Source organism: Mugil cephalus, chromosome 15 (assembly GCF_022458985.1).
Source record: "Mugil cephalus isolate CIBA_MC_2020 chromosome 15, CIBA_Mcephalus_1.1, whole genome shotgun sequence".
In the NCBI taxonomy this organism is placed as follows: Eukaryota; Metazoa; Chordata; class Actinopteri; order Mugiliformes; family Mugilidae; genus Mugil; species Mugil cephalus.
In genome coordinates, this window is record NC_061784.1 from 23,926,040 (window position 1) to 23,936,791 (window position 10,752).

At 43.3% G+C, this 10,752-nt stretch overlaps 1 non-coding gene across 1 annotated transcript; it reads right to left on the reverse strand.

Moving 5' to 3' along the window:
- Positions 1–621: 621 nt before the first annotated feature.
- On the reverse strand, positions 622–693 carry trnad-guc. Its single transcript has one exon. It is a non-coding gene; the product is annotated as a tRNA-Asp (tRNA).
- Between the last annotated feature and the right edge of the window lie 10,059 nt (positions 694–10,752).

Genomic DNA, 10,752 nt, shown 5'->3' on the forward strand with positions numbered 1-10,752 from the left:
TCGTTGCACTAGAGGCAGAAAAGAGTCAGTATTCTGTATTATCTTTTTAAACATGTTTTTAGGTGAATATGAGTCTCTGGGGTTCTCTAGGGACCTTCTGTGTGCTTTATGAACGTCCTCCCGATTAAAACTAACTAGATCCTTCTGTCAAAAAAGCTGCAGCCGCGATGCTGCATTCGTGTGCCAGTGGGAAGGTCCGACACCCGGGACTTTAAATAGAAACCTGCCATTGGGAAACCAAGAAAGGCTGCGAGTACATCTGCTGCAACTCCACTGGTACTCGCTGTCTGTCTGTCTGCGGGAGCATAAGGCTGAATAATACATAGATAGTTTGCTACCTGGGCTGTAAAAACAAGGAGCTGGTGTCACTTCACAGCGTCGAACAGCGAAAACAACAAAACAAACAAACAAAAAAATGACACGTTCATATTTAAACCTTGTACAACTGCTAAGAAACAATTCAGATTTGAGCTTCATGTAGTTAGTTTCTGATTCTGGAAGTACTCATGCATTAAGTATTATTGGCTGCATGTAGTAAAAATATTCAACTAGTATCATCATCATGAACTAAAAGTATCAGCAATGAAGTGTTTGTATTCAAAAAAAGAAAAATATACATTCCTCCCCGTCGGGGAATCGAACCCCGGTCTTCCGCGTGACAGGCGGAGATACTGTCCACTATACTAACGAGGAGTTGGTGCCATGTTTGATTAGCTCGTGTAATTAGCTTAGACTATGGCATCTATACAATGTGCTGGTTTCCATAATAGCCAACAGCTTTTTAGAGCAGCTAGCTAACAATAGCAACATTGACCAACAGAGGAGGAGCAACTATTAGCTGTGAGGCTAGAAAGAGCTACTATTACTTGAGAGGCTAGGGAGCTTAGAGGAGCTGCTGTTAGCTGGGAGGCTCGGAAGCTAGAAATAGCTACTATTAGCAGAGAGGCTAGGAACCTAAGAAGAACTGCTATCAGCTAGGAAGCTATAAAGCTAAGAGGAGCTACTATTAGCTGAGAGGCTATGAAGCTAAGAGGAGCTGTTATTAGCTGGGAGGCTATGAAGCTAAGAGGAGCTACTATTAGCAGAGAGGCTAGCTATAAAGCTAAGAGGAGCTTCTATTAGCTGAGAGGCTATGAAGCTAAGAGGAGCTGTTATTAGCTGGGAGGCTATGAAGCTAAGAGGAGCTACTATTAGCAGAGAGGCTAGCTATAAAGCTAAGAGGAGCTACTATTAGCAGAGAGGCTAGGAACCTAAGAAGAACTGCTATCAGCTAGGAAGCTAGGAAGATGAGAGGAGCTACTATTAGCTGGGAGACTAAGAAGCTATGAGCTTCTATTAGCGGAGAGGCTATGAAGCTAAGAGGAGCTGCTATTAGCTCAGAGTTTAGGAATTTTGAAGGTATTATTAAAGATTATAAAAGATACAGCAGATTATAAATTCATACATTTGATTCGGTTGAGGAGCAAACAACAACGACTCCAAAAGCAAATCACTTTTATTCATCACTTCATGAAGACATGTTCTTGCTTTTGCTTTTGCTTTTGTGTGTTTGTGCTCTCTCTGTTCTCTGTAAAAAAAAAAAAAAAAACTCCTACTCAAGTTTCAGGTGAGGAAGTTTTTCAAACAGAGCGGCCAAACGCTGCTTTTCAGTTTTTCATTTGCCGCTCGCTGCTGGTAACGCAGCACGGCGCCTCGGATTAATTCAGTACATCTGCAGCTTTCATTCAGGCTTTATTCCCGCATCCGTCTGCAGCTGCTCCAGACTCACTGCAGAGGTGACGCTCTGCTGCCACACAGGAAAAAAGACTAAGTGAATAATAAATCACACTCCTTTATATTGTTCCTCACGAAATACATTGACAGAGTCTATCGAATGACATCTGTGTTCGCGTTAGACCTGGAAACGTTGGCGTCAGTTCCATCCATCCATCCTCCTCCAGAACCTCTGTCTTCATTTTAAAACACGAATCAATCGGTGAATTATTGATCCCATACAGACTGTTTCCATTCTGCGCAAATTAACTTATTGTGCATGTTGAATCACGGATCCATAGCTTTTGTCCTGCAGAGAGCCGAGCATCAAGGACCTATATTTGTCATGCGAGAAACCTCTAAAACTCTCCTCAGCCTGGGAACACAATGCTCTGCTCTCCTACACACCTCTTTGTGCTTAATTCGATTAAGCTGCACATACTCCATGTGGCCCACATAACATCTCCAGTGGCTCCGTTTTAATTTTCATTCCTCAGCAGCTTTCTCTCGGCTCATTAACGTGCCGATCGTCAAGGTTTTTGGGTCTTTTTTTTTTTTATTTTCCCCCCCGGCTCCGTCTTTGTTGCATCGACACAGCAACACTCAGGCAGGACTGTAAGGAAAAGCTCGTTTAATCTTTGTTTTTTTTTTTTTTATTTGTGTTACAGAAACAAACAAAAAAACAACGCTTGATGACTCAGAGCTCCCCCTGGTGTCCGGAGGCTTCAGTATAGGCTCCACCCCCTCCCTGTTAGTGGGCGGCCCAAACTAAAACACCAAAATACACATTAATTTCTTTTAAGGATTGTTTCTGTCATTTTAGGTAGTTAATATAAAGTCCATGAATGTTCAGGTGTCGTTTTAGTTCGACGCTACAGAAACAGGATGCGACATGATGGCGACCACCAGTTGCCATGCCAACCACTCCGTAAAGTCGTGACAGTTGTAAAAACTATTAAAAACAAGTACAGTGTATATAATTAAGGGATAAAGGCGACTTAATCTTCTATCTAGCACCAAAGCCGACTAACCTTGAAAACTCAACATTTCAAAAGGAAACTTTGAGCTAGTGGTGCTAAGAGCAAACGAGCTAACGTCATCAGTGTTCGTAGGTTTCGTCCTTAGTACATGATTAATGGTGCTACCCAATTTCATTCCATTCCACCAAGTGTGGAATCTATTTTTTGCCTCGTTGCCTTACTCTTCTCCTGCTGCTTATATATATTTTAAATATAAACCTGCAGATTATAATTGCCTCGTGTTATAAAAGCAGAATTATCTAAACTCGTGAGAATTAAAAGGTTGCATTGTCTGAAAACGTTATAGACTTCGTGCAACATTCATCAAAGCTGCTGCTGTTTTGACCACAGACTCATGACGCTCCCTCTCCTCTCTAACCAGGTTACTGGCAATTTCCTCCTCCTCTCAGCGACACCTCATGCAGTATATCATGTCACAAAGATGAAGGAAGCCTGGAAATAATAATGCTTTAACCTGCTTATTACACTGAATTCAATTGACAAGTTATGAAGAAAATAAATTAGAATATGAAAGCCAGAAGCAGCATTAGGAGTCCGTCTAAGGCTCCAGTCAGAGTTCAAATGAATTATTATTTGATTTAGAGACCTGAAGAAGCACTGAATGAGAATAATTAATGTCCAGAGTTCAGGTCTGATTATTTTGCCAGGGCTGAATGTTTACGGACAAGTCTGAGTCTCAGACAATTCAAAACTGAAGTAGTTGAAATTATATAATTATTCAAATCTACGTCCAGTCTCAAGTTCTTCTGGACAAGTCAACTCAGATATTCAGGAAAGGTCCAGGAGAGGTCTGAAGGAAGTGGAAAGACGTTCAGAGACACATCAAATCTGAGTTAAAGGTTTAAGGTAAAGTTACTAGAAGTCCGTAGTCCCCTTTAACGAGTCCATGTCTGAAGACAAATCAGGATTAGTCCAAGCAAGTGGAGTTTAAAGCCAAGTCTGGAGTCCAGAAAAGGTCCAAGTCTGAAACAAGTCTCAATCATTTGGTAGTGAAGTCAGGTTTCAAGTCATCTGGGGAAATATGAGGCAAGTCTGGTGTTAATTAAGAAAAGGTTCAAGTCCATTCATGACCAACTGAGAACTCATCTGAAATGAGTGACACCTTATTCAAGAAAGACCCAAAGAAAGTCATAGGACCTGTCCTCGAGAAAGTCGTTAGTCAGTCAACATAGGGTTTAAATTAGACGCAAGTCAATTAAGATACTTGTAATTCAAGTCTGAAGCATTCAAATCATTTGAAACAATTGTGTTTCAAGCCAAGTCTGGAGTCCAGAAAAGGTCCAAGTCTAGTCTGGGTCAAGTGACAACTCATCTGAAACAAGTCTCAAGTCATTCAAGTCAACTCAAATATTTAGGACAAGTGCAAGAGAGGGACGAGTCTCAATGATTTGGTAGTGAAATCAAGTTTCGAGTCATCTGGGGGAATTTGAAGCAAGTCAAGTTTGAAGCATCTGAAGTTAGTTGAAACAATTAGAAGTTGAGTTTCAAGTCATCTCAAGTAATTTGGACCAAGCGAAGTCTGGAGTCCACGAAAGGTCCAAGTCTAGCGAGGGTCTAAAGTTATTTAAGACTGACCCAGGTCAAGTCTTTGGTTTATTGACACAGACATGTGTTAGTCAGACATTTTGTCAGGTCGAGTGTCAAGAAATCTGAGAAGAGCCAAGTCCAAGTCGTCTGAAACAAGTCATGCAGGTTTATGCTAAGTTATCTTGAACTCCTGAGCTCTAAGCAGCGGTGTCTTAGGTATCCCCTGTGTTGTCCCAGTACTTCAGTAAATAAGTGATTCTTAAGAGGAAATAAGACGTCTTACTTTCCTCATTTGAAGTGAGGAGTCCAGGATTATGAGCACGAGGAGCACTTTTCCTTTCCCAGGCAAGATTAGAAAACAGAACAATCTGGGATCTTCACCGACTGTCAGCATGCAAACAATGACATGAAAACTGCTACATATTCATGGACTTGCCCCATGGAGCAAAAATACTTTTACATTTACATTTAAAGCTGCTCAGAGGGGGAAACTTAAAGCTTCAGTAGAAGTTATGAGGGCTTCTTCTCTTTGGGTGTCTGAGGAACCCCCTCAGGATGGAGGCGCCGGATTTGGTGGCAATTAAGCCGATCCGCTCGGAGCTAAAAGACCGTAGCAGAGCATTGCTTCCTCCTCTCAGTCTTTGAAAATAGGAGTTTACCTCAAAGCGGCGCCACGGTCAAGTCGCAGCTCTTCATTAGTGGGAAGGAAAGAGGGACATCGCTAATGTTGATGGGACCACTGGTGGTGGAGGAGGGGGAAGATGAAGGCTCAGCGCTAACGAGGCCAAGAGAGCGACTCGACCTCAGACAAAATATGTCTGCGTCATCACTCTCTTATTACAGCGCGCTTCAGGGAAGCAGAAGAGGTCTGCAAACTGCTAAAATGTGTAGAAAAGACATGAAATTAAATAAAAAATCATCTGCAGGAGAGTAAAACCAGCATTCCTGGAGAACATGGAGAAGGTTTTTCTTTAAATGACAGCAAGTTCTGGACATTTTGTTCATACTCATCCTTCATTGTTTTATTTCACCATTATCATATATATCTTATTCACTCTTCTTCTATTCTACCTCTTCTCCAAAACGTCGTCTTTGACGTATTATCCATCCATTTGCTTTGGTCTGTAACATTTAACAGAAACGAACGTATGTTCCTCATGTAATCAAAAAACAAAGCTTCCACAAAGAGTCGGGCCTTTTATCGGAAATGTGGTTTGTGCAGAAGCAGAATTTCTTCCTGATGAATTTCTGTTGTGCATCTAAGTCTACACCTGCCTCCTTATGAAGACGTATTGTTTTAATTCGAGGGTTTGCATGCGGAGCCGCTTCACTTCTCTCTTGTCTGTTCGTCTGTGCTTCTCCATCAGACTTGTCTGAGCGCTGGACATATTTGGGAACCTCATTCAGAATTCATGTGCATGATCAAATCCAGCTGAAACTGCAGGTCAGAGGCACAAAACGAAGCGTTCACATGCAGCCTCGCTGCCGCTGTCACATCCCCTGCATGTCCCACCGAATTTGTCATGCAAATAAAAACCTGTCAGGGTTTCGGTAATTAGGTTTCTCCATCAGTAATCTGGCTGCGTGAACGGGGTTATTTTTAGTCACTTAATCTGAAAAATGAAAGCTGGCTTCCTGCTTGTGTGAACATTTCTGATAATCAGGTTTAGCACAAAACCCGGCGGAGTAATCATCTTATCAAATCAGCGGACGTCCACTGCCGGGCTGCCAGGCTAAACAGACAGTTTCTAAATATCTCTTTAACTGCTTAGTGCTGTAAAGCTTCCCACTGCTTGTCTTTTCTTACTCGCCCGTGTAGGTTAACAGTGAAGCTGACAGCCATGTGAGGATTTTTAACGTTTTCCTCTGCTGTGTCCTCGAAGATGACAGCTGTTATTACGCGGTGAACAATAACCCACAGTCAGCGCTCCTGAACGCTGCTTAATATAGCTGCTGTTTCACTGTCACTTCACCAGGAGGAGGAGAAGGAGGAGGAGGAGGAGGAGGAGGAAGGAGCAGAAAGTAGATGATAAGCAGAGGAGAGGATAATACGACGTGACAGGAGGCAGGAGAAAACTTATAGCGGAGAAGACGCAGCAGGAGATCAGTGACGAGGTGAGTTTACACATGGATCCAGATTAAATCTTTAACAGAACGATGAGCCTCCGCTTCATCAAAGTGTTAATCTCATTCATCTCAAGCTTCCTCTGAATTATTCAAAAATGCTTCTTAAAGGCCCAACACAAAATCAAACAACTACCGACAACAGAGGCCGAACTTAACTCAAGTCTCCTGTGTCTGGACCAAAATGTTGCACTTGAACGCACCACAAAGTTCATACTGGCTCTGGTTCCAGCAGGAGGTAGTAGTCTGGATCCATCATTCAGAAGGGGGAGGCTACGAGGAGCTACTATTAGCCGTGAAGCTACGAGGAGCTACTATTAGCTGTGGCTAGAGAGTAGCTGGAGGCAAGAGGCTACTATTAACTGTGAAGCAGGGGCTACATAGTGAGAGCTGGCTACTTAGCTGTGAGCTAGGAGCTGTATAGGGGAGGCTAGGAGCTACTATATTAGCTAGGGGAGCTACATAGCTGGAGGCTACGAGCTACTGTTGGCTGGGAGGCTAGGAGGAACTACTGTTAGCTGGGAGGCTAGGAGGAGCTACTATTAGCTGTGAGGCTAGGAGGAGCTGCTATTAGCTGTGAGGCTAGGAGGAGCTGCTATTGGCTGGGAGGCTAGGAGGAGCTGCTATTAGCTGTGAGGCTAGGAGGAGCTGCTATTGGCTGGGAGGCTAGGAGGAGCTACTATTAGCTGTGCACGGACTACTTCAGGAAAGGAGCTAGTTAGCTGAGCTAGGAGGAGCTACTATTAGCCGTAGAGGCTTAACCGAGTAGAGAGCTACTATTAGCTGTGAGGCTAGGAGAAGCTGCTATTAGCCGTGAGGCTAGGAGAAGCTACTGTTGGCTAGGACTAAGACTTCTTAGCTTTCTGTCCCCAGAGTTGAAACTAAACGCAGAGAAGCGGCTTCTAGTTTTTATGAAACAATCGCACATCTGGAACAAACTCCCAGAAAACTGCAGATCTGCTCCAACTCTCGGCTTTTTTTAAAATCGAGTCTGAAAACTTTCCTCTTTGCCTTTTGTTAAATCTATTTTATCAATATCTTACACTGCACTGTAACTTTTATTCTTTTCATTTTATATTTTATTCATTTTTCGTTATTCAATATTGAATTTGGACTTTTTTCTTGACATTTCAACTTTTTCTCGATTTTTTTTTTTCTGCATTTTATTTCAGCTTTATTGAACCGAGTCCATGTTTAAGCCTGATACTAAAACTGTTTTGGTCTGTACAGATATTTTCTCCCTTCATGGTGACAACTGTCTTAAACAGTCGCCTTTAATCAGCTTCGTATCAAGGATTAAATTTATGCAGAATTAAGGGGCGTGGCTTCTTTAAGTGCCTGTTGGGCTCCAGTCAAGCTCCACCTCTTTTTGAATTAGACTTCGTTAAACAAGATAAAGACCAGAGACAACACACTTCCTCTTTCCTCTTTAATCACAGTCAGTGTCAGAGTTTTAATCTGCTCAGTAGTTTGGTTTATGATTTATTACATATACAAAAGCTGCACTTTCACTTCTGTTTGGTGCTAATTAGCAAATATTAGCCTGCTAACATGCTAAACCGGACGTCCTCTTTCAGTGTCCTCAGTAGGAAAGATAAAAGAGTCTTAATACGATGAGTCGGCTGAACTGCAGCGTGTTCATCATGCAAACAGCTGTTAACAGCGGAGAGAGGTGAAACGACCTCTGGACAGGTGTGGCGCTGCAGAGAGGCATCATGGGAGCTGGAGGAACAGCGAGAGCATATGGGGAGGAGAACGTGTAGTTAATAAAGAAGAAGAGAGACAGGGAAAGAAGTGAGATAAATGAGAAGAAAGTGGAGCAGCACAATGAAGAGATAAAGAAATAAATGTTCCAGAGGGGAGGAGGAGGAGGAGGAGGAGGAAGATCAATGTTGGGAGGGTGAGGCAGAGAAAACATATGAGTGCAATTATCAGATTTCCAGCTCAGAAAAGTAAAACCTCTGCAGTTTTCTGCTTCTTTGTTCCTTCCACAGAGCTGAGATTAAGGATCCAGAACAAAGTCGACCAATGAGTCGTAGCAGGAGGTAAAATAGTTTCGTTCCACCGACCAGCTGATCTCTGACGTAATTAACTAATTAGCTTTGACTCATTCAGTTTAAAAGACGCGTTATAATTTTGTCACTCTTCATTCAGTGTGGAAACGCTGGTCCGTTTCAGTTTGAGATCACTAATGAGGTTTCTAATTGGCTCCAACGTTGCCGTGGCGACTAACGAGGAGCCCCTGACTGTGAACCTCGACAACCAGTCAGGTTTCTCTCTCTCTGGGTCTGATCTGCTGCATTAATCACAACTAATTTCATGTTGTTTACCATCTGAGACTTGTCGTCTACCCCCTCGTGGATTCATCCAGGCTTCCAGATGTTTTACAATTATTTGACACAACAACTTATAGTTATGTTAAAAGTGTAAAACTAGAAGGAACTACTATTAGCTGTATATTGACTCTTACATTCACACTGTCAGGTGTCTCTGAGTAAATGCTGCGTGATGCAATATGTCATTTTCTTTTGGTTTCATTGATAAAAGTCCTTCCTCAACAACAAAACCACTTAGAGAGATTCTGACTTTTGTAATAGAAACTTCAGAGTCTTGTCTTTAAAAAGAGACCGAGACCATGAATGAGCTCCAACATGTTCATTAACATCATTCAGATTTATTTATATTTTTTGCAAAAAGGCTCCAATGATAAGAGGCTAAACAGATAATTACAGATTAAAATAAAACATGCATTAATCACACTGATTTAAAACAATAACAGCAGTAAATTGCTGCTTTTATTTAATACGTACATCAGGCTTCAAAGAATGGTTAAATATATCTCGCGTGGGTTTAATAGCTTCTCTGAATTCATCTTTATTTATCGTGTTTCTGGTCCCGGTGGGGACACAGTGTATTTATCCTGTGGAGCACATGGACCTTCCTGAAGGCAAGAAACATGTTCACACTGTGGCAAAGTTTGCGTCAGACCCCATTAACCCAAGAGAGAAGAGACGTGAAACAGAAAATGCGTTGATATGCCAAAGCTGTGTCAGTGCTTCTTATCTTTTAGTCACAGATTCACATTCTTACCTGTCCCACTCGAAGCTTAGAGTCCTTGACAACTCTCTATTTGAGCTCATTATCTGTGACAGCTGTGATTTTTGGCCGTTTGACAGCTTTGGCTTCATTTGTGCAGCAAAGACGACGGAGACTCTGTGAACTCGCTTTCAGTCGTCGTGATTTTCTTTTCCTGTGTGGCAGCTTAACCAACGCCAGGAGCCTTCAGGAGCTGCCTCGGGTTAAAGTGGGCTAACGAAACACTGACAGGGTTTAAAGACTCCCTGCTTTAGCCCAGTAGCCTAGCAGCCTAGCAGCCTAACAGCCCAGCAGCCTAGCAGCCTAGGAGCCTAACAGCCTAGCAGCCCAGCAGGCTAGGAGGCTAGCAGCCTAGAAACCCAGCAGGGTAGCAGCATAGCAGCCTAGCAGCCCAGCAGGCTAGGAGCCTAGCGGCCTAGCAGCCTAGCAGCCTAGCAATCCAGCAGGGTAGCAGCCTAGCAGCCCAGCAGGCTAGGAGGCTAGCAGCCTAGCAACCCAGCAGGGTAGCAGCATAGCAGCCCAGCAGGGTAGCAGCCTAGCAGCCCAGCAGGCTAGGAGCCTAGCGGCCTAGCAGCCTAGCAGCCTAGCAATCCAGCAGGGTAGCAGCCTAGCAGCCCAGCAGGCTAGGAGGCTAGCAGCCTAGCAACCCAGCAGGGTAGCAGCCTAGCAATCCAGCAGGGTAGCAGCCTAGCAGCCCAGCAGGCTAGGAGGCTAGCAGAATAGAAACCCAGCAGGGTAGCAGCATAGCAGCCTAGCAGCCCAGCAGGCTAGGAGCCTAGCAGCCTAGCAGGCTAGGAGGCTAGCAGCCTAGCAGCCCAGCTGGGTAGCAGGTTAATGTAAATGATCCATAAACAAATGTAATACCTTAACACACACAGAACAAACTATCGTCAACAAAGGTCACACTAAAAGTTGCACCTGAACGCACCACAAAGACTAAAGCCAACAACCAGTTGGCACATACACCGATCAGCCATAACATTATGACCGGATTGTTACTATATCGGGTCAGAATGACAAGATGTCTTATTTATCTGACAACCTGTTCATATTTTTATACATGTTCTATACACATTCTAATATGGCTCATCAAGTTGCATGCACATGTATATACACCGATCAGCCATAACATTATGACCAACTTCCTAATATTGTGCAGAGACTCGTCAGAGAATGGACATGGGCATTCTGATGGTTGTTAGATTGGAGGCCA